General features: G+C 36.9%; 2 long non-coding RNA genes across 2 annotated transcripts in view; both read right to left on the bottom strand.

Annotated features, from left to right (window-relative positions):
* Nucleotides 1-4268: 4268 nt before the first annotated feature.
* On the bottom strand, nt 4269-10591 carry LOC144456971 (uncharacterized). The gene is made up of 2 exons (XR_013486218.1): nt 10512-10591; nt 4269-9903 (listed from the first exon to the last, which is right to left on the bottom strand). It is a non-coding gene; the product is annotated as an uncharacterized LOC144456971 (long non-coding RNA).
* Nucleotides 10592-11542: 951 nt separating this feature from the next.
* LOC110219029 (uncharacterized) overlaps nt 11543-21529 on the bottom strand; it is a 29049-nt gene continuing 19062 nt past the window's right edge. The window contains exon 2 of the long non-coding RNA XR_002327491.2: nt 11543-11921. This is a non-coding gene — a long non-coding RNA (uncharacterized LOC110219029). The remainder of the gene's footprint in view (nt 11922-21529) is intronic.

Consider the following 21529-nt stretch of genomic DNA (forward strand, 5'->3'; position numbering starts at 1 on the left):
GAAAAGACCACAGGAAGTCCTTAATTTAATTTGAGAAATATTTATTATACACCTATTTGAGTAAGGTACTGTGGTAGGCACTAAGGATGAAAAGGTGAAAAATGACAAATCCTTGGCCTCAAGGAGCTTTTCATCTAATAAGCTGTATAAGCAAGTCCATGGGGAAGACTAGGAAATTGAACTCAGGTTTTCTGACACCCACTTGAGAACTCTTTCCATTGTTCCTTAATCCATTATGCATAATCTAGTGTCTCAGGAATGATTGCCTTTTATTTAAGAAAATTGTAGTGCTGACATAACCTTAGTTGCTTCTGCCATTAATTGTCAGCTTAGGTACTACTAAGGCAATTTTTTGCCTTAGTTCCAATTCGATATGCTGCAATCCTTTCAAATGTGGTGCTTCTATAGGTGGTGCAACTTTGTGTATAAATAGCAATTTTCTCACTTGGTTATTTACTCCATTTGTTCCATATAAACCTCTAAACAGTGACCAACAGTGAAAGTGAAAAGTACACTCTCAATAGCCACACAAGTTCATCAAATAGATTAGTTTTACCTGAAGCAGGGACAATACTTTTGGCAGATTTTTTGAGCCCCTTGAATTATGGAAGTAGAATTCTCATTTTCATTCGGTCCAAGATAAAAGGGCAGTCACTTAATGAAAGAATCACAAAAAGGAGATTGTCTAGAAGTGGCATTCTCTTTCACTAGAAATCTTTAAGCAAAAACTGAATATTTTGTAGAGGTGAATCTTGTTTAGAAATGGATTGGATTAGATGGTTTCTAAAGTGCCTTTCAATTCTGAGATTCTGTGCCCACAAATTTTATGATACAGGAATATAAAGCAGGCATATAAAACATAATATCAGATTTAGACAATAGTTTAGGCATTATTTTATCACAAAAACTGGAGGTGTTCTGATCACTGTGTCATGATATGATTTTTAAAAAAGCTACTATGACTTCAGTAATGCTTTTACTTAATTTTCATTTTAATTTAATTAATTTTCATTTTTTCAACCATAATAGCATCCACATACATCTCATTTCCAGTCTTCAGCTAACATATTTTGTTTCTTCACATGGATTTTAGGACCCATTTTTGTAACCTTGTGGCCCATCACATCGAGGGCTGCAATTTGGAAACAATTGACCTAGATGACCTCTAAGGTTCCTTCCAGGTCTAAGTTCTATGTATTTATAGCAAGCAAACTTTATATTTGTTTTAGTGTTTCTTTTTATCTATTCATTGTCCACCCACAAGCACACATTCCTATATTCAGATTTTTTTTTTATGTATTATGGTGAGTTCAATTAATTCAGGTTAAGGAGGATTGCAAATTTGAATTGCCAATTTATTATGTCTGTGCTCATTCAGCTATCATAATTATGGTGGAAAAAATGGAATTGAAGTTTGGAACAGAAGAACAATTTCTTAGCAAAAAATCAATTTACTCTAATGCTTTTAAAAAGAATTGTGTAGCCAAAATGTGAGTTTTTAAAATCTACTTTCATCATTTAAATGACGAATTTAATAAATGTATGCCATTTTAGAGCATTTGGGGGGGTTTAAAAAACAGTCTGAGAAATTCATCGGACACATTGTTCTTTTTTTTTTTTAAATATGGCTCATTATCTTTTCCATTCCCAAAACACCATTTTATTTTCATTTTACCTTTGGTTCTATAGTTCTAAATATGCAATTTTTCTAGTACAAATATAGGAAGATCTACGGAGTATTTTTTTGCTGGCAGCTTTGCACAATAAATGCAAGACTGTGGTCTGGGGGGTGAAGTAGGTATAGAGGACAGTTTTCTTCATCTAGCTTTTGCTTAATTTCCTCACTTCTTCACATGCCCATCAAAGAGGGTCTTGGCAATAAGACTCATTCCAGTGTCCCACTCTTCATATAATTTCTATTCATTTGGGGGAAAGCAGTGCCCTCAAAAATGGATTTTGGAGGCACAGGCTCACAATCAGAGATTTAATGGGAGTCATAAGGAATTTTCTAACATTATTAGATAATATCTGGGACCATGGACCTAGAATCAGCATCAAACTTAATCAAAAGACTAAGTCTTCAGCTGGTACATGTTGAAAGATTTTGTTATTTCCCTAGCTAGGTATGATACCTCCAGACTTTGCATATGTACTTAAAAAGCAGTAGCCAACCTTGTCACAGTGACGCTTTCTAGCCCCTACCCCTTAGCATATAAGACCAGGGAGCAACTGATAGCCCTGAAGAGCTAGAAACCAGAAAACATTGAGACAGAACAACTTGGCAACCATTAAATCAATGAAGTACCTGGCAGAGATGAAATAACAGACAGTGAATATGTTAAATATCCTTGTCTGCACATGCCCTTACATATATGCCCTCTACAATATGCCTTGATCATCTGGTTTCCTAATATTTGTGCCTTTCTTTTATAAAACTGACCTCACAGGTCCCTGACATGTGTGCCTGGACTATATGGGTCTGTCTGAGGCTAGATTTGAACTCAGGTCTTCCTGACTCCAAGTCCAGCACTCTATATATACACCACCTACCTAGTCCACCTCATTTTTGCACGTACACTCTCTCTCTTTAAAATATTTTTAATTAAATTTATTTTCAATATGCAAAAATCTACCTTCTCTCCCTTCCCTCCTCTCCATTGAGAATGAAAAAAAACCCCTTGTTACAAATATGTGTAGTCAAGCAAAACAATTTCCATGCTGGACATATCTCTCACCCCCCCCACTCCCACAAAAGAAAAAACTGAGTGATAGGCAAATAGGAAGCAACTTCTCAGTTCCAGGGACAGAAGAGCTGATGAAGAAATTGCACACAGGACCCAGCTTGTCTCACCAATCTGTCTGTGACCTCAGACTGGGTTTTTCAGCCAAGGTCCCACAGTAAAAATTATCTACGTTCTAAATTATCTAAATCTAAGTTCTAGAGGAGTTTTATTCTGACAGCAGTGAAATGTTAGCTTATGGAAGTTAGAGCACTGAATTAATTGAAAACCTAGTGGAGTTTTAGTCTGTGTTTTCCAGGTTGTACCCATTTTAAAAAATTGGTTTGGGTAATGAGTGGAGTACAGAGGTCTTAGCCTACCATTTTGGGTCCTTCTCAAATTTATTATTTCCAGAAACTAATCTATAATTTTCAACCACTTTAGCTGATTGAAACAAGTTAACTGATTCAAAAATCAAGGGAAAAAAATCGCAGGTGAACAGAAAGAAATCAAATGTTTAAATGTTAAGATGTATTCCTCATGTCAGGCACAGATCTTCCCTAGAGTTATTACCATTAAGACTTTATGGGAGGGGCAGCTAGGTGGCACAGTAGATAGATTACTGGCCCTGGAGTCAGGAGGACCTAAGTTCAATCTGGCCTCAGACACATGATATTTAACTGAGTGACCCTAGTCAATTCACTTAACCCTAATTACTTAACAAAAAAAAGACTTTTGGGGGCAAAAAAAAAAGTCTTCCGATGGATGGACAGATCTCCAAGTTGAAAGACTCCATGGAGCAAGGGCAACCATGTCAGGTTGATGGCATTTAGGATGGAATGCCATCTGGCACTCCCATTCTGGATCACCTGAGCATGGAGCAAAATAGAAGGATGGCCTTCAGCCATTGCATTGCTTGCCTGTCAGCAATGAGCAGAGAACAGTGGGCCTGGTCATATTGGGATGTGGGGGGAGATGCTAACCAGATGCAAGAAAGAGGCAGATAAGCTGGGCCTAGTCAGGTGAACAGAGGACTGATTAAGCTGTGGTCACAGACAGTGTGTGCTATTTCCTGCATGTGGCTTCTCACTACTTCCTTTGTCCCTGGATCTGGAAAGCTGCTTTCTACTTACCTGTCCATCACTCACATCTCATTTCCTCTGTTGATCCAATGTGGGAAGATGGGGAGAAAGTAAAGAAAAGCATTTGCCTCCTTGACTAAGAGCAAAAACAGCCTGCCTTTGGAAACATTTTTTTAATCTCTTACTTCTGTGTCTACGCTGTTGAATCTGGTAAAAACAAACAAACGAATGAATAAATGAAGGAATGAACCCTACACAGTCATCTACCAGGAGGTTTTGTGAGGGGTATTCTCTGTTTCTCTCATTCTCTTTCCCTCTCTCTTCCCCCACCCCTCTCTGACTATGAACAGAATAGAATTGAGAAAGGAAAACTTAACCCTAAAAGGGAAGAGAGATTTGATTTTATTTTACTTTTCTAGCACAAGCTGGATGGAAGTAGAGACAAAGAGGGAAAGCATATTTGCTATTTTTAAAATTCAATTTTATTTTCTTTTATTTTCAGTTCCAAATTCTCTTTCTCCTTCCCCACTCCCAATTGAGAAGACAAGAAAAATAAAACCTATTACAAATATGTATAGCCATTACAAAACACATTTCTGCATTAGCCATCTTAAAAAAAAAGCCAGAAAAAGAAAGGGCAAAAAAATACACTTCAATCTGTACTCTGTCCATCAGTTCTCCATCTGGGAGCAGATAACATGTTTCATCATGAGTCCTTTTGAAATGTGGTTGGCCATTGCATTGATCAGAATTACCAAGTCTTTCAAAGTTGTTTATCTTTACAATTTTGCTGTTACTGTATAAATTGTCCAAAAATTACTGTTTATTGATAATTTTTGTTAGTAATTTGCTATCAGTAATTTTACAGAGTGCATATTTATAAATATATGTTCTGATCATGTCCCTGGACCTTTTTCCTATTGAACCTGAAGAAATACTGTTAAGAAGAAGGAGCTAAAAGATATGAAATTGAAGGAGAGAGGAGTTAGGAGGGTGTTGGTGGCATTTTTGCCTAAGCACTCCTGGGCACTGAAGTTGCTGAGATTTGCTGCTGCTGCCAGGCTTACTGGGAATTGAACACTTTCACACATATATACACACACATAAACACATACACATACACACATAAACACACACACATACACACACACACACACACACACACAATTCTTCATGGGCCTAGCCTAATCAACACATGAAAGATATTTAGAAAGATAATCATAAGATCATAGTTTTAGAACTGGAAGGCACCTTGAAAATCATCTAGCCCAATGTCCTCATTTTATAGAAAAGGAACTAAGGAAACTTAAGTGATTTGACCAAAGTCAAATATTACGTGGCAGATTTGAACACAGAAAAAAGGATTCCAAATGAATCAATCAGCATTTAGTAAGCATGCATTATGCTCCAAGGAGCAGCTAGGTGGCACAGTGGATAGAGTGCTGGTCCTGAAGTCAGGAAAACCAATCTTCGCAAGTTCAAAGCTGGCCTCAGACACTTACTCTAGCTGTGTGACCCTGGGCAAGTCACTTGACCCTGGTTGCCTCAGTTTCCTCATTTGTAAAATGAGCTGGAGAAGGAAATGGCAAATTATTCTGTTATCTTTGCCAAGAAAACTCCAAATGGGGGCTTGAAGAGTTGGATGTGAACAAAATGACTAAACAAAGTACAACAACAATTACGTTCCAGGTATTGGGCAAACAAAGCCAAAGTACATAGTTCTTGCCCTCAAGGATCTTACCTTGTAATGAGGGAGGAGAGGGGGATACATACAAGGGAGTGTTGGCCAGAGAAGAGAGTTTTGGTGCAGAGAGTCAAAGGGATTGTGATTGGAGCTATAAAATAATGCATAATAATTCCTTTGCCAGTGGCAGAGGTAGTGTTGATTTTATTTTTTTTCCCAGGGCAGAAGCAAGAGATGGAAAGTGTGTGTATGGGGGGTGGGGGTGAGGGTTTGCCTGAGGTATGGATGTTGCAGATGGAAAGTTTCCTGTGTACATTAGGCTCTGGTATCCTGGTAGATAGCTGGATGGAGTGTGAATTAGTCAGGGCCCTTTAGATATAGTGGGTGTGGGGGTGAGCTTTTACTCATTTACTCAGGTCATCCATCTATTATCTGGGATATAGGATGAATTCAGAGAGTGTGTGATTCTTTATGGGCTCAGTGAGCATATGTCATATGCAAAGTCACTCTGGGCTTGGCTGAGTTTAGTGACATGGTGAATTAAATATTTGCTCACAAACTCAAAGAAAGAGTAAATTACTGTACAAAGTCCGGGTTCAGGAGGTAGGATGTACTAACAAGAAAGAAAAGAAAAGAAAGAAAGAAAGGAAGAAAGAAAGAAAGAAAGAAAGAAAGAAAGAAAGAAAGAAAGAAAGAAAGAAAGAAAGAAAGAAAGAAAGAAAGAGAGAAAGAGAGAAAAAGAGAAAGAGAGGGGAGAAGGAAGAAAGAGAGAAAAAGAGAAAGAGAGGGGAGAAGGAAGGAAGAAAGGAAGGAAGGAGGGAAGGAAGGAAGGAAGGAAGGAAGGAAGGAAGGAAGGAAGGAAGGAAGGAAGGAAGGAAGGAAGGAAGGAAGGATGTTGGTTCTTGGATGGATTGGTGCTGGGAGTATGGAGGGGAGATAAGCAAAAAAGATTTGACTTTTAAAAAAAGTTGGTGACCCTGATGATGACTTTTGCAGTATAGAAACAAGTCTGGGCTTGATTTTAATGATGTCAAATGGTCAGTATTGACTATCCAATGTGTGCAGAAAACTATACCAGAATCTATTTGCAACAAAGTTTTTCTGTTATAGAAATTTACATATTCAATCCACACAGCAAATATGGTTATATCCTTCACCAAAGTCCTACTCTGATATGTTATCATGGTGCAATGGTGATCCTTTCTTCTTAAGGGCTATAACAGTAAAATACACATTCTGTTTGAAAGGTTGTACCAAACTAGAAATGCTTCAAGTATGCCTCCAGCGATAGACTGACTCCATCTCCTCTACCTAGAATGCCCTTCCCCCACCATCTTCACCTGTTGTTGCCCTGACTGCCCCTCAATGCCCAGTTCAGGAACCATCTCCCCAGGTCCCCATAGCTGGAAGATAACTCTCTCTTCTGTAATTCCATGGTATTTTTTGGCTCCATCTTATGGGATTTATTGTATTTCTGGTATTCGCCATTTGTGAACATATCTTAACTTACCTATGAGATAATAAACTCCTAGAGGTCAAAAGACTGTGTGTATGTTTTTATCTCTCATCATGCCTTGCTTATAGTAAGGACTAAATAAATGTTTCATGAAGAAATGAATGAATGAACAAATAAATGAAAGAATGTTAATGCCACTAACAAACAAGGAGGCCAAGAGCAAAAGCTGATTTGGTGTGAGGAGAACACCAGGTCTGGTCTTACATGTGCTAAATGTGATGGAAATAACTAAGTAGAATTGGAAGAAAATATATGTGAAAGGATAATTAAATCTAGCACCTTTGGTGTCTTTACTTCAGGACCTTTTGGGAAAGGAGCTAGGATATGTCCCCCTGGTTGTATTATTTTATCTATCATTGCTAGCATCTTTTCTCTTCTTCTTTCTTGTTAGGCTGATGCAGAAAACAAATGGAAAATGGTAGGATATGGATGTAAAGATAGGGAGAGGTTCTGTTATACATAGATAGGAATGGTGCTTCAATTTTGCTCCTTTGATGATATATGTCTTATTTCTCTAAAAATGAAACAAGGGAGGGAACAAGTAGGGAGTGTCACCCCACAGGAGAGGTGGCTAAATGTGGCACTAAAGATAATGCTGCCAAAAATAAAAATAAAAAAGTCACTTGATGTGAAATCAGTGCTCCTGTATGATTTCCCTCTTCCACCTGTCTCTGCTTTTTAGACTCATGGAGAAAATTCTACATATAAAATTTCCCCAGTACCTTGGAACCACTTCTCAAGTTAGTTTATAATGTTTCTGATATTCCATGAAGATAAAAAATTAATGAAGAAAAAATTGAGGGAAATGTATATTACATAAATAATAGTCTCAATAATTAGGTTAGTATGGTTCATATGTTTTTTTAAAAAGTATTACATTGTTCTTTTGTTTTTTTACTCTTTGTTACAAGGAATGGCCCACTGAGTAGAGATACACTTGGAAATGAAGGTGATCAAAGACAAAAGATATCAGTAAAAAATTAAAAAAAAAACAGTGCTGTGATGCCCTGAATTTTTATGAGTATGAAGAAAATGACAAAACTGGTTAAAACCCAGGCTCTTGTTCAGTTGTGTCTGACTCTTCATGACTCTTTTTGGGGTCTTCTTGTCAAAGATGCTGGAGTAGTTTGCCATTTCCTTCTCCAGCTCATTTTACAGATGGGGAACTGAGGCAAACAGGGTTAAATGATTTGCCCACAGTCACATAGCTAGTAAATGTCTGAGGCCAGATTTGAACACATGAAGATGAATCTTCCTGACTCTAGTGCTCTGTCCACTGCACCACCTAGCTGCCCTTAAGAACTAGGATTTATCTAAAAACAAAATATGCTGGAGTCAGGGAACATTTAGTTCATATATACAGCCTATATTACTGTTCAGTAAATATCTTTTTTAAAAAAATATCAACACCAAAAAAATGTAAAAAAAAATCAATACCTTCTGTTTTCATATCACCTTCAAACCAGTTTATCCCTGAGTGAGTTATCCTTTGTAACAAAGATTTTTTTTTTTAAAAAAGTGAAAGAAAAGCAAATCATCAAAACTAACCAAAACATAACAGAGTCTGACGGTATAAGAAATGTTCTTCACCGATAATCCCCTAACTCAGCAAAGAAAGCAGACATTTTCTCATCTCTTCTCCAGGGATACACATAATCATCATAATTACATATCTGCACATACATTGTTATTTTTGTATAATCTTTGGTGACACTCGCAATAGGACCAGAAAGCATTTATTAAGAACTTTGTATGTGTAATCACTGTGAAAAGCACTAGGGATAGGGGGCAGCTGGGTGGTGCAGTGGAAAGAACTGTAGCCTTGAAGTCAGGAGGACCTGAGTTCAAATTTGGCTTCAGACACATAACACTTACTAGGTCTGTGACCCTGGGCAAGTCACTTAACCCTGATTGCCTAACCAAAAAGCCAAAAAAAAAAAAGCACTGGGGATACAAAAACATCCCTGCCCTCAATGAGCTCACATTTTATCGGGGGAGACAACATGTCAATAACTGCATACTTACAAGATATATACAGAGTAGATGATGGTGATCTGAAAGGAAAAGGCAAGAAATCTTGACATCAAAAAGAAATTCACCCATGGACACTCCACTAAACCTTTTAAAACAAAAGAAGTGGTCTAATGTATCCTAAGAAAAAAATCAATCCCCAGAGTCAAAAACAAAAAAGAATTTTTTTGGTTAGCCCACAGGCCAAAAATGTAATTAATTAGAATGCACAATTTCCCCAGCATTCTAGTTAATCAAGGTTAGATTAGCCTTCAAAATATGGTTTACTTATGAAGAACATTGCTCTTTCTGATTATAAAATTATTTTGCAGTATATTGAAGTAATATCCTGAGCTATTGTACATATTATAGTGTGTTAGTTTAGATTAAATACTGCAAACAGTTGTTTAAATGAGTCATTCTCTTTCCTGTTCATCTTAAAAGGCAAGATAGCAATCATGTTTGACTGCTCAGGCTAATAAATATTTACTCTTTAGTTAAGTTCCTTCGGTTGATAATTTTGACTTAAATAAACACCTTACCACTGATCCACTGCAAGGACTTCCTTCCTTCTCCAGAACTGGGAGCATTTTTATGAAAACAGGGGAAAAAATCCCAAAAAGTTTATGACCCAATCATATGATCAGATCCAGGAAGAAAGCCAAGGGTAGAAGCAATTGCAAAAATACATGATGGATTAGGGAGTCAGCTGAGTTTAGCAGAAAGAACATTAGCCTTAGAGTCAGGAGACCTCATATTGACTCAGAATTTTGCCACTAACTACTTGTGTGAATGTGAGCAGGTTATTCAACCTTCTGCATCTCAGTTTGCACAATGTAAAAATGAAGGGTGACACAAAATGATCTCTGAGGTGCCTTCAGCTGGAACAATCTATGAACAAAAGAAGAAAGGAAAATTATTACCCTGTGAACGTATGATATTGCCATAAATTAAAAGAGGATAATTTAACATTGGAATGAAGTGATTTTTTTTTCTTTTGAGGTAACTAGCTGTCTGAATCTAGGCAAGTCATAGGGCAGCTAGGTGGTGCAATGGACAGAGCACCGGCCCTGGATTCAGGAGGACCTGAGTTGAAATCTGGCCTCAGACACATAACACTTCCTAGCTGTGTGACTCTGGGCAAGTCCCTTAACCCCAATTGCCTCACTTAAAAAAAAATCTAGGCAAGTTACTTAACCACTATCTGCCTCAGTTTCCTCATCTGTACAAGTGGGATAACAATAGTATCTACCTCCTAGGGTTGTTGTGAGGATCAAATGAGATAATATTTCTAAAGCACACAGCACAATGCCTAGCACAGAGTAGGCACTTAATGAATGCTTGCTTCCTTCTTTGCCTCCCTCCTTTCTTTTTTCTTTCCTTTCTCCTTTCCTTCCTTCCCTTTTCTTTTGTAAGAAAATATCAATTGAAGGTTCTAGTTTGACTTAATTTTCTAGAAATATGTTTGTAAGGGAGCATAGAATGTCTGAAGTACTTACATTTCATTGTTCTTTCCTTCAATGGTTGTAGTCAGACTTACAGCTAGAACATATTGTTTGATTACTTAATCTAAAAAGTTCAGAAAAAATTGCTATAAGTGTGGCATTAGTGACATAAGAAAGTAAGTAGCTGAGTGCACAAAAGGGTAGAACATGTTTCTTGTCTATATGTTACAATTATTTACAAGTGAACATTAAGGTTGCATCTCAACTAGTTGTTTCTATCCTAGGAATAAGTCACAAAAAAACTGGGCACATTTAGATGCTCAAACTAGTTGAATCAATGAGCAGTCTGTCACTCAACTTCCTTGTCTTTTGAATGTCAACAGTACCAGCCAGAGCAGATGTTCAAAAACTTTTGATAGAACAACCAATGAATGGATTCATATACTTACTTAATTGCTTATATCCTTTTGGACATTAACATCCAAGCATTCCTGACCAATCAGGCATTCCCAACTCCTGCCAAACTGTTCAGGAGCAGTGTCTGCTTTCACTGCTCCTCCTTGCACATACCTCTGGAGGCTTACAAAAGTAAATCAACCAATAAAGATGAGATAAGCACTCTTAGGCTGCTTCAAAAATGATTTTAAGAAAATGATCCTCTTTTGGAATTTTTAAGAGAACAGTTTCAGCAGAAAAACTATCACTGTAGCTGCCTATATGTGTGGAATATATTCTCTGGTTTTACTTTCTCAAAGCCAGATCAGCTATATCCTCCTTTGGTGTAGGAAGTCTTTCTCTAATGCTATTGGCTCAAGCATGCATTCTGGTGTGTTACCCACTCCCACCCCCTTTAGTCACCAGTGACCTCTTTTTAAAGGCACCTAGGTGGTGAAGCAGAAAGAGCACAAGGCTTGTAGTCAGGAAGACCTGAGTTCAAATCCAGCCTCAGACACTAGCTGTTAAGCTGGCAAGTCACTTAACCCTGTTTGCCTCAGTGTCTTCCTCTGGAGAAGGAAATGGCAAACACTCCAGAATCTTTGCCAAGAAAATCCCATTTGGGGTCAAGAAGAGTCAGACTCCACTGAAACAACAAGCACCCTTTTACAAAGGGATATTTATTTCAAAGATATAATAAGAACAGAAGTACAAATAGACAAATAGTCCCCAACTCCCAACATGTTGGAGGCATCCTCTATACCACTTTGCTCACTGGAAACAATGAGCTCCAACTTGTCAGTTTCTACATAGCATTGGCTCTACTAAACTTACATCAAATACCTACTGATGCTAAATGAGTTCCTTTCTCAGCTATTAATAGCCTGAGTCCTGAAATTGTCCATTGCTCCTCTGGGTCTTAAAACTATGGTTGCAAACCCCAACATTGACACCATTCCTAGACCTCCTAGTGGCTTGCTTTCCTGATCTTTCAAAGCATACAAGGTTGTAGCCTCCAATCTCCTTCACCTAAAATGAAAAAAACAAACATTGAGGTCAAGAACAAAGGCCCATGTTCTTAAGCCACAAGTTGGCTTCACATAGGGAGGCGCCAAGGGCTCTCCTCTTATAGCTTTGTCTCTTAAAGAGTGCAGGAAGGAACTAGGCAAAAGATGGGGGTTTAGTGGCCTTTTGAATAGATCCCAGGTCCATCTATACAGCCAATTAATCAAGTTCCTCTTCAATATCTGGTTAGTAGACTAGTTACAGAATGTTTACACATATTCTAGGTTCTTCCACAAACCATTATAATAACTCTCAGAAAGCAGGATCCCCAGCCTTTTCTACATGGTGAATTGTATCACCCAAGTACAATGATGGCTACTTGTCATCTTTTCATTATATAAGGAACTTACATGAAATCTCTGTGAATCCTGTTGACAGAATGAGTTCTTGACAAATAATATGCATCAGAACAAGATCAAAACTGATTGAATCAAGGAAGTAGAGTCAAGCAACGAGGGTCCCCAATCATCCTCAGCTCCCAATGAAGTCATCTCCACCAACAATCTGCTTCTACCCATTTTTCTGCTCCACACTGGAAATCTCCATTCTGACCTTCCATCAGTTCCACATCATGACTTCCCTGAAACTGCCCTGTTGCCTCTCCTGTTCTGTTGCCTCACATGGACTCTCTGTCCTTTAAAAGTTGCTCAAGTCCAAAGTCAAAACCACAGGAACTTGGGGGGAGACACTGGGGAGTCTGCCTTACTGTGAACAATCACTTCCTATACCCCAAGTCTCCATGGTGACAACACTTGTTAGCATGGCAAGGACAGGCTACACACACACACACACACACAACACACACACACACACACATGCACGCACGCACACACACACACACACACAATCATCAAAGAGATCACTTGATCAAAAAGCACCATTTTAAGCAGAGGTAGAAATCAAAATGTTAAGATAATCTATAGTTAATTAACTTGGCTCTGTGTGTATATGTGAATATGTGTAAGTGTCTCTGATAATTAGTTTAGCACCATAGTGATATCACAGCTAGATAAAACGATTTTTATAGTGAATAAAATAATTAGAACATAAAATAATCATCTGTAGACCCATTTAAAAATCTTTGATAAAATTCCAGAGGCAGAAAGGATGATGAAGATAGCATGTTCCTCATCTTGTTTCCTCATAATTTTTCTTCTGCTAAGTCCCTATTTTGAAATCTTCTTTTTTTGAGAAAAACTATTCAAGTCCCCCATTCCCACTTCTTTTTTAGCCCTCTGTGTGATCTTATCCTGAATAATTTTCTAAAAGCAGCCAGAGCCAAAGCTGAAATTTTTAAAAAGAAGTTCAGAAAGTCTAGTAAACTGTTTTTAAGTTATACTAAGTAGGGCATATTCCTTATATTTTGAAGGTTATACATCTGGTATGGCAACACCTATTTAGAATGTTGTTCTTACATTTTGGTGGGCCATGGTATGCCTGGGTAAAGATAGGAAACAGTTTTGTTCATACTAACCCTCTGATTCCAGTAGAGTTTATTCATTAAATTCTCAGCTAAAAAAAATAACACTTTAGAAATGAGAATTTGAAAATAAATGTACAAATTAACAGAATACTATTTCAATTAACAAAATGTATTAAATATCCATTAGAATGATGTAGAAATGAGGCATTCATTAAGTTGAAGATGAGAAGAATTAAGATAAAAAAAGGAATCCTCATATTTACCTAGGGCTTCAGGATATATAAAGTACTTTGATTGCTTTGTGGTAATAACTAGCTCTTCTCTATTTTGGGGAACAAACATAGCAGCCTGTTTCTGATCTTGATATGCCTAAAACCATATCTTTGTGCTTTCTGGAAATTTCCATGTCCCAACTAGAACATCTGAATCCTTGCCAGTCAAAACCCAACATCTCTGTGCCTATGACATCAGAGATGGGAAACCATGTAGATATACCTGAACATGAACCTTCTCCGTGCCCCCTTTCTTATAAAACCGTGTATGATTTGAATGGCCCTGGCATGAAAGACACAAAGAGGCAGAAAATCATTCCACAAACTGACTAGGAAGAGAGGCCAAGAGCTGGTGAAGCCTAAATGTGCCAAATGTGAAGACAAGCCTTTCCAAAGGACCATCACTGACCACCACCACCTCCCCCATCCATCCTTCTGCAACAGCCTAGGCTCCTCCACTTCCCCAGTAACTGAGATGCCCTGCTATGTCTTTCTTTCTCCAGTCACCGAGACCCAGTTTTTACCATTCTCCAGTTGGAGGTTGAGATCTGGGAATATCTTTTGTTCTGTGTACCTTTTCCCTTATCTTTCTTTCTCCATGTCCTTACCCCAGGGTGTCTTATTTTAAACCTTAGGCCTACCTTAATGTGAGTCAAAATACACCACTATAAATACCTGTTGTTTTACAAGCAATAGATCTCCTTATCTCTTTAGTGAAAATTTCCTCTAGGTGCCCAAATCCCTCTAATGGATAATAATAAATTATTTCATTTGAGCATCAATGAATTTCCTACAATGTATTATTATCTTCAATTTGCTGATGAGGAAATTTAGGTCTAGAGAGGTTAAGTGACAGACCCATGGTCACACAGTTATGAGATATGAGAGGAATTTTAAACTAGATCTTCCAGATTTTATCTAAGAGGGCATTCAGCAAGCATTTACTACTATTACTACTACTACTACTACTACTACTACTACTACTACTACTACTACTACTGTTACTACTAACTAACAAGCTAGCTAGCTAGAATTTATTATCTTATGCTCCCAACATTGGAATATAGGTGCTATTCTTATTCCAGTTTTACAAATGAGGTAACCAAGGCAGACAAAGGTTAATAACTTGCCCAAGGTCACACTGCTATTAAATATATAAAGCTGCATTTGTACTCATCTTCATGACTCCAGGCCCAGCACATTGTGTCACTAGTTGCCTATTAAGTACTTCATATGTAACAGGCACTGTGTTAAACACTGGAAATACCAAGGGGAGAAAAGGGCAAAACACACACACAAACTCATACACACACACCCCATTTCCTATTCTTAAGGAAAATTCCAAATGATAAAATAGACAAATTTGTTCTACAGTCAAGTGGGGTGTATTAATTTTCCCACCCATTTAAAAGAAATTACCTTTATCAGGTAAAAAACATTTCTGTATTAAATTCATCAATCGGAAATGAGTCCTCAACAAGGCACTCATCTCCCAATTGCATTTTCAATGGATGTCCTTGAAATTCTGTCCCTTCTCATCTCTACCTCTGGACTTTCCTTGGCTTCCTTTCATTCTCAGCCAAAATCCTACATTCCACAAGAAACCTCTTCCAGGTCTCTTTAATGTACTAGTGCCTTCCCTTTGAGACTAGTTCCATTTTAATCTGTGCATATCCTGTTTGTCCATGGTTATCTGTGTATTGTCTTCCTCTATTAGATTATAAACTCCTTGAGAAAAGGGGGCTATCTTTTGCCTTTCTGTGTTGACTTGGTGAGGGTTTTAATCCAGAGCAAAGTCCCAACTCCACATAGCTTGTCTTTTCTGAAAAATTGAAAAGATTGAAATACAAGTTTCTTACAAAATTAATAAAGCTCCGAGCCCCCAGGTGATTATTTTGATCACTAAACTGGCTAGGATATTTCCCACTTCATTGAATTTAATATAATCCATTATTCACAGTTGCCCTCTCTTATCTGACTCCCTATAGAAATCACCAACTCAGGATACAATTAAAATTATCTTATCTTTATCTAGGAAACATTGTTTAAAATACAAATAAGGATTAAGAAAGATTTAAAATGGCAGAGAAACTCTTACTAATGAGCATACCTCTGGTATGTGACAATAAAACAGCAGAGAGAAACAGTTAAGTAAATTCACCATTTATCCAGTGGTTTTTTTTTTCTAAGTAGGCATGTCAGTCACCCCTTGCTAGATTCTCTTAACAAACTGAGCAGCAAGGCAGGAATAGGAAAAGGTTGCAGTTATTATAAGACTTAGAGTCTTTTGAAAAGTGTGTTTCATATGCTGGTGCTGCCATTCAATCAATCCATTTAATAAATATGTATTATTATTATCATTATCAGTTATTATTTTTATGGTGCCTACTATGTACCAGGCACTGTGCTAAGCACTGTGGATATAAAAAGAGGCAAAAGATAGTTCCTGTCCTCAAGGAGCTTACAATTAAATAGGCTCTTTCTAAGGAGATTTTTTAAAAAATACATATTTATTTTATAGAATAAAACAAGCATTTCCTTAACATAGTATAACTTTAAAAAAGATGATTACACATGAAACTGCAAATCTATTATGTTCAACTTGCTATTCATTTTAAATATGTAATATAGTTATCATGTAATTTTTTTTCCTTTTTTTCTTCCCTTCCCCCCCTCATCCTAGAAATGGCTACCATTAGACACAAGTGTGTGTGTGTGTGTGTGTGTGTGTGTGTGTGTGTGTGTAATATGATTCTATTCATCAGTTCTTTCTCTGCATGCAGAGAAGTATTCAAACAGATTAGGAGAGCTTAAAAGAGCTACTTCCTTCACATGTCCTTTGTAGTTAATTTGGATCTTTATAATAGTCAAAATGACTTATTCACTCAAAGTTGTTCTTAAAACAATACTGCTTTACTGCCTACAATGTTCTCTTGGTTCTGCTTATTTCTCTCTTCATTATTTAGTATAAGTCTATTCATGTTTTTCTAACATCATCAAGCTCACCATTTCTTATAGCACAGTAGTATTCCATCACAATCACATACCACAACTTGTTCAGCCATTCCCCAATCAATGGGTGTCCCCATCTAGGGAGATTTTAAAACTCCCTCTAAGCGAAAACTCTGTCCTTCCATTCCAATCTTACAATAGCTTCATCTCTTCCTAAACTGGGAAGAAATACTATTCTTAGGGTCTATAACAATGTTGGACCCCTTACGAGGCAGACAGTCTAAACCTTGACAGAATGACTGTTACACTCAAACCAAAATAGCCTCTGACTTCAGGGAACTTATATACTGTTAAGGGAAGCAATACGTACGGGAAAATAAATACAAACTATAGAAAAAGTCAATAGAGTAATTTCTAGCAACTGAGGGGTTCTGGATAGGCTTACAGATATATATACTCATATATACTTAAGCCATACCTAGAAGGAAGGAATTCTGAAAAATGAAGGTGAGGAGGGAATACATTCCAGGTATTGTAGTACATACAGCCTTTCTGAAGGCACAAAAGGCAGGAAATGGAATGTTTTTATAGGTAACAGCCAGTAGGCCAGTTTACCTGGAGCATAGGGTACATAAAGGATGCAATAAAACCATGATGACAGGCTTGTGCTAGGATGTGAAGGGTTTTAAATGCTAAACAGGAATAATTAATACTTTTGTTACCTAACACATTATTGAGGTTGTGTTCAGGCAAATGATTTACAAAACTCAGTGTATGATGTAACTATTTTATGTTATCCTTACTTTTCTGTGTACATGTTCAGTGGGTAGCAGTAGAGCACTCTGGCTGTACACTCACTTATCATCCCTCACCATGTGACCATGTGACTTAAACAATGTTTCTAGATTATCTTTTTATTATTATTATTATACATTTCTTTGATGACTCCTGTTCTGACTCCCATTCTTCCACAAAGTTTCTTATGAGTTAGATGTTGAGCTGTACTCACATCACAGACCTACCATTGTCTTTCCACAGACCTCTTTCTGATGTTCATTTTTAATTCTTCAGAGACTCTCATAATGCTTCAGAGACTTTTTGAATGACTCTGGTTAAAAGACCCAAAGGATAGAGTCGTCCCAGATATTGACTAGGAAGAGAGGCCAAGTGCTGGTGAATTCTGAACTGCCAAGCCTCTCCAAGGGGCCATCACTGACCACCACTCCACCCCCATCTTCTTGCCGTAACCTGAAGAATCTCTCACCTGTTCTCTAACCTCAGGGAGCTTGCATTGCATTAAAGGAAGCAACGTGTATGCAGAAAAATAAATACAAAATACAGAGAAATTAGATACAAAATAATTTCTAATGTAGAACACTAGCAATGGAGGGGATCTGGATAAGCTTCCTATAAGAGATGGCACTTGAACTATATACTTATAAGGATGGATATTCTATGAGATAAAGGGGAAGAGGGAGTATATTCTGGGCATATAGTCTCACTGACCTACAGCAATGCCAAGTGATACCTGGCAGGGGATGAGCAGGCATGAGTGGATTGCTATCTGCATTGTTGGAAAGAACTTCAAATTTGATGAGATCAAAGATCCGTTTGAATATTTCAATATTTGGAAACTAGAAAACATCCATTTTATATTTTGTGATTACTTTTATTCCTTATTGGTTAAGAAATTTTCCCCTAGCCATAAATGTAACAGAATTTTTAATGATCTGGATATTGATTGTGGGTGCCTTGTTATTTCATCTCCAATCTACTATTTTGGTAATGGTGAAGGGAGTGGTCTAAAAATACTGTTGTTTTCTAACTTCTGGAGAATGCAATCCACGCATTTCTATCTTATATCACAGTCTGGAGTCCCACCAATCCTACCAAGATTCAGTGATATCTGTGAAGTTAAATTTGTTTCCTTCAATTAAGGTCTTAATTTGCCTTCTTTGTTACTTATTCTCTATGCATCTGTTTTCCATTTGAGGTTCTTTGTTTTATTGCTGACTTACTTCTTGGCTGTTTTCTCCTTAAGTTACTGGTCCTTTCTACACCTCTTCTTTCTGTACCATGCCTGTTTCTCTCTGTTCTCTAGCTTGGCATATAACTGTGAGGGATTTTTTTCCTTCCTCTCCAATTTCAGTTTTAAGCTCTCCTAATCAGATTTTCACAACTCCATTTTTACCAGTCTGTTGTGTCCACTCCACCCCTGGCCAAGAGCCTATCATGCCTTTATTTTAAACCTTGGTTCAGAAATCCAAATCCTATTCTGAGATACTATCTTTTTAGCCAGCTATTCACATCTCAAATTTGCCTTTCTCTCCCAAAGCCTAAATTTACCATCTGTTGGCAATTGTGAGGTAAACACCACTTGTGCCCGTAAGATTTTCAGGACTTTTTTCTTCCAGTTTTTCACAATACTTAACAATGTTTCTATGATCCTTATAACAGTTTAATTTGTTCCCACGTGAATTATGAGGATTCTGTATCACTTGTAAGTTTTGCCATACCTTGGGAAGTTCATGATCACATCCCAGAAACATGTCCCAGAAATACAGGAGACCTTTCTAGTTTACATATCAGGTCAAACAGACATTTTTGTACCTCTCAGCAGAAAGTCACCAACCATCACTATATGTCTCTTCTGACAATTACTGGATGAATCATCTTTTAAAGCTATATGTAGATTCACATCATCATCCCTTAGTACACAAGAAGCTCCTACCTCCAGGGTGCTCTCTCTCTCTCTATATATGAGAACAATTTCATAAAAACCAATGACAACTCCACCATGGTGAAGTATAGGTAAAGAACATCAGACTTGGAGTCCATTGGAGTGAGGAGAGACCTGGCTTGGAATTCTGCCTTTGACAGTTATTAGCTGTAATTCACTTAACCTCTCTGGGTCTCAGTTTCCTCCTGGGGATAATAATATCTATAATACCTCCCTCACAGTATTATCTCAAGTGTGAAGCAAAATAATGTAAATAAACTTATATTATCAGCTATTAAGCTATTATTATTTCCTTCATTCTTGGTATAACATTTTATCCCACCTCACTTACCCCTCATCCTCCAGCCACCTGATACTGATTAGCAGTTCCTTCTGCCTCTTCATATCTTTTTTTTTCTCCTTTGCTTTTATCCATTTTTTTTTTGCATGAGGTTCATACAAATTTTTGCATGAATCTAGACCACTCCTCACAGCTGTGAGTCCCCTCCTTCCCATGAAAATGACTGATCCTGACTGGGAGTGGACAAGATTAAAGTCTGAAGGAGAATATAATATTTGTTTCACTTAACTGAATCTTAATTGGCTCATTCATTACCCACCAGATGGGACCTATCCAAATGTGTAGAAAATTTCAAGGAATGTATACATATGAACTAAAATTTCATTTATCAAAAGAGTTACCAACTCATAGCTAATATTAATCCTAGGTCATTAATAATTAATTTGGCAAGCTATTCAATAAATTTTAGTCATTAATAAATAAAATATGTTAATTAAGAAAATATGTATTATAATGTTGATACCTAAAATTTTAAGTATAGTATAATTTAATATACTTTAATTGAGTTTACTAAAAAGTCATACAAAGTTAACCAAATATCTCACTATTTTTTTCCACCTAGTAATACTGAAATTTAATTTTCCTCATTAAAAAAAAACTCCTGAGTTTTTCTGTGCATGAACAGTTACAATATGTCATATTATAGCTAGAGCACTCAGATAGTATGGAGGTTATAGATTCTTGCTATACTTATATAACAATAAAATTAACTGACATTTGTGAAGTACTTTAAAATGAGCAAAGCATTTTACAGACATTATTTCATTTAAGCCTCATTATAACCCTGTTAAGTAGGAACTGCAGGTATTTTAATTTTCATCTTATAGAAGAGGAACTTAAGATTCAGTGACTTGTACAAGGTTACACAGCTAGTAAGTGTCATAAGCAGCATTTGAACACAGGTCTGTCCTAACTTCATATTTAACTTACTAATTAACTATCCCACATTATACTTTGAGGGAAGGGTATTTATTACTGCTATAGAAAGTACTTAGTCTTTTTTCTTTTTAAAATTACTAATTATTAAATTTAATTATTATTATTATTATTAAAGGTTAGAATGATTTTAAAGACAAATACAGGGTGTTCCCAAAGTCTTAGTGCTTAAAACCACACTAAAACTATATATTACATATATACACACACATAAATATGAATGTGTATATATTGAAATGGAATTTGTATATACATAGCCTAACAACTGCATCTTTAAAGGGAAGGAATTACCTGTAAGTAATAAGACATCTACAAATACACTGTAACTAGAAAAACTAACAGGAAATGCCATACCAAGAAAAGGATTAGAAAAACTTTGTGAGTTTGCTCTTTAGGTGGGGTATATTTATACATACACACACACACACACACACACACACACACAAAACACACACAGTCCAACATTTCAGAGTATAACATAAAATTTTTAAAAAAAACCCACATAAAATGATATGCCCAGGTCACATAGCAGCAAATATCATATCAGAATGCACAGAACTAAATTCTCATTTATCTTGTCTTCAATGAAAACCACAAAATATCTGCTAGCCTTTACATTCATTGGCTGTTACTTCAGCTCTACAGATATTTATCAAGAGCAATGGTGCAAATGCTAAACAGCCCCTGCTTTCAACGAGCTTACATCATACTGGGGGAAGCAAAGCTTACACAGATAAGCAAAAATAAATACAAAGTAATTGGGAAGGAAAAGAGGAGAGAACACTAAAAACCAGGGAAATCAGGAAAGCCAGTCCTCCTTTTTAAGGAGTTACTGAGCTTTGAAGGCAGATAAGAATTCTCAGTGATGTGGGGAAAGAGCATGCCAGTCTTCAGGGGTAGCTTGTACAG

The sequence above is a fragment of the Phascolarctos cinereus genome, unplaced genomic scaffold, assembly GCF_003287225.1.
Source record: "Phascolarctos cinereus isolate Bilbo 61053 unplaced genomic scaffold, phaCin_HiC Scaffold_4;HRSCAF=312, whole genome shotgun sequence".
NCBI classification, from domain to species: Eukaryota; Metazoa; Chordata; class Mammalia; order Diprotodontia; family Phascolarctidae; genus Phascolarctos; species Phascolarctos cinereus.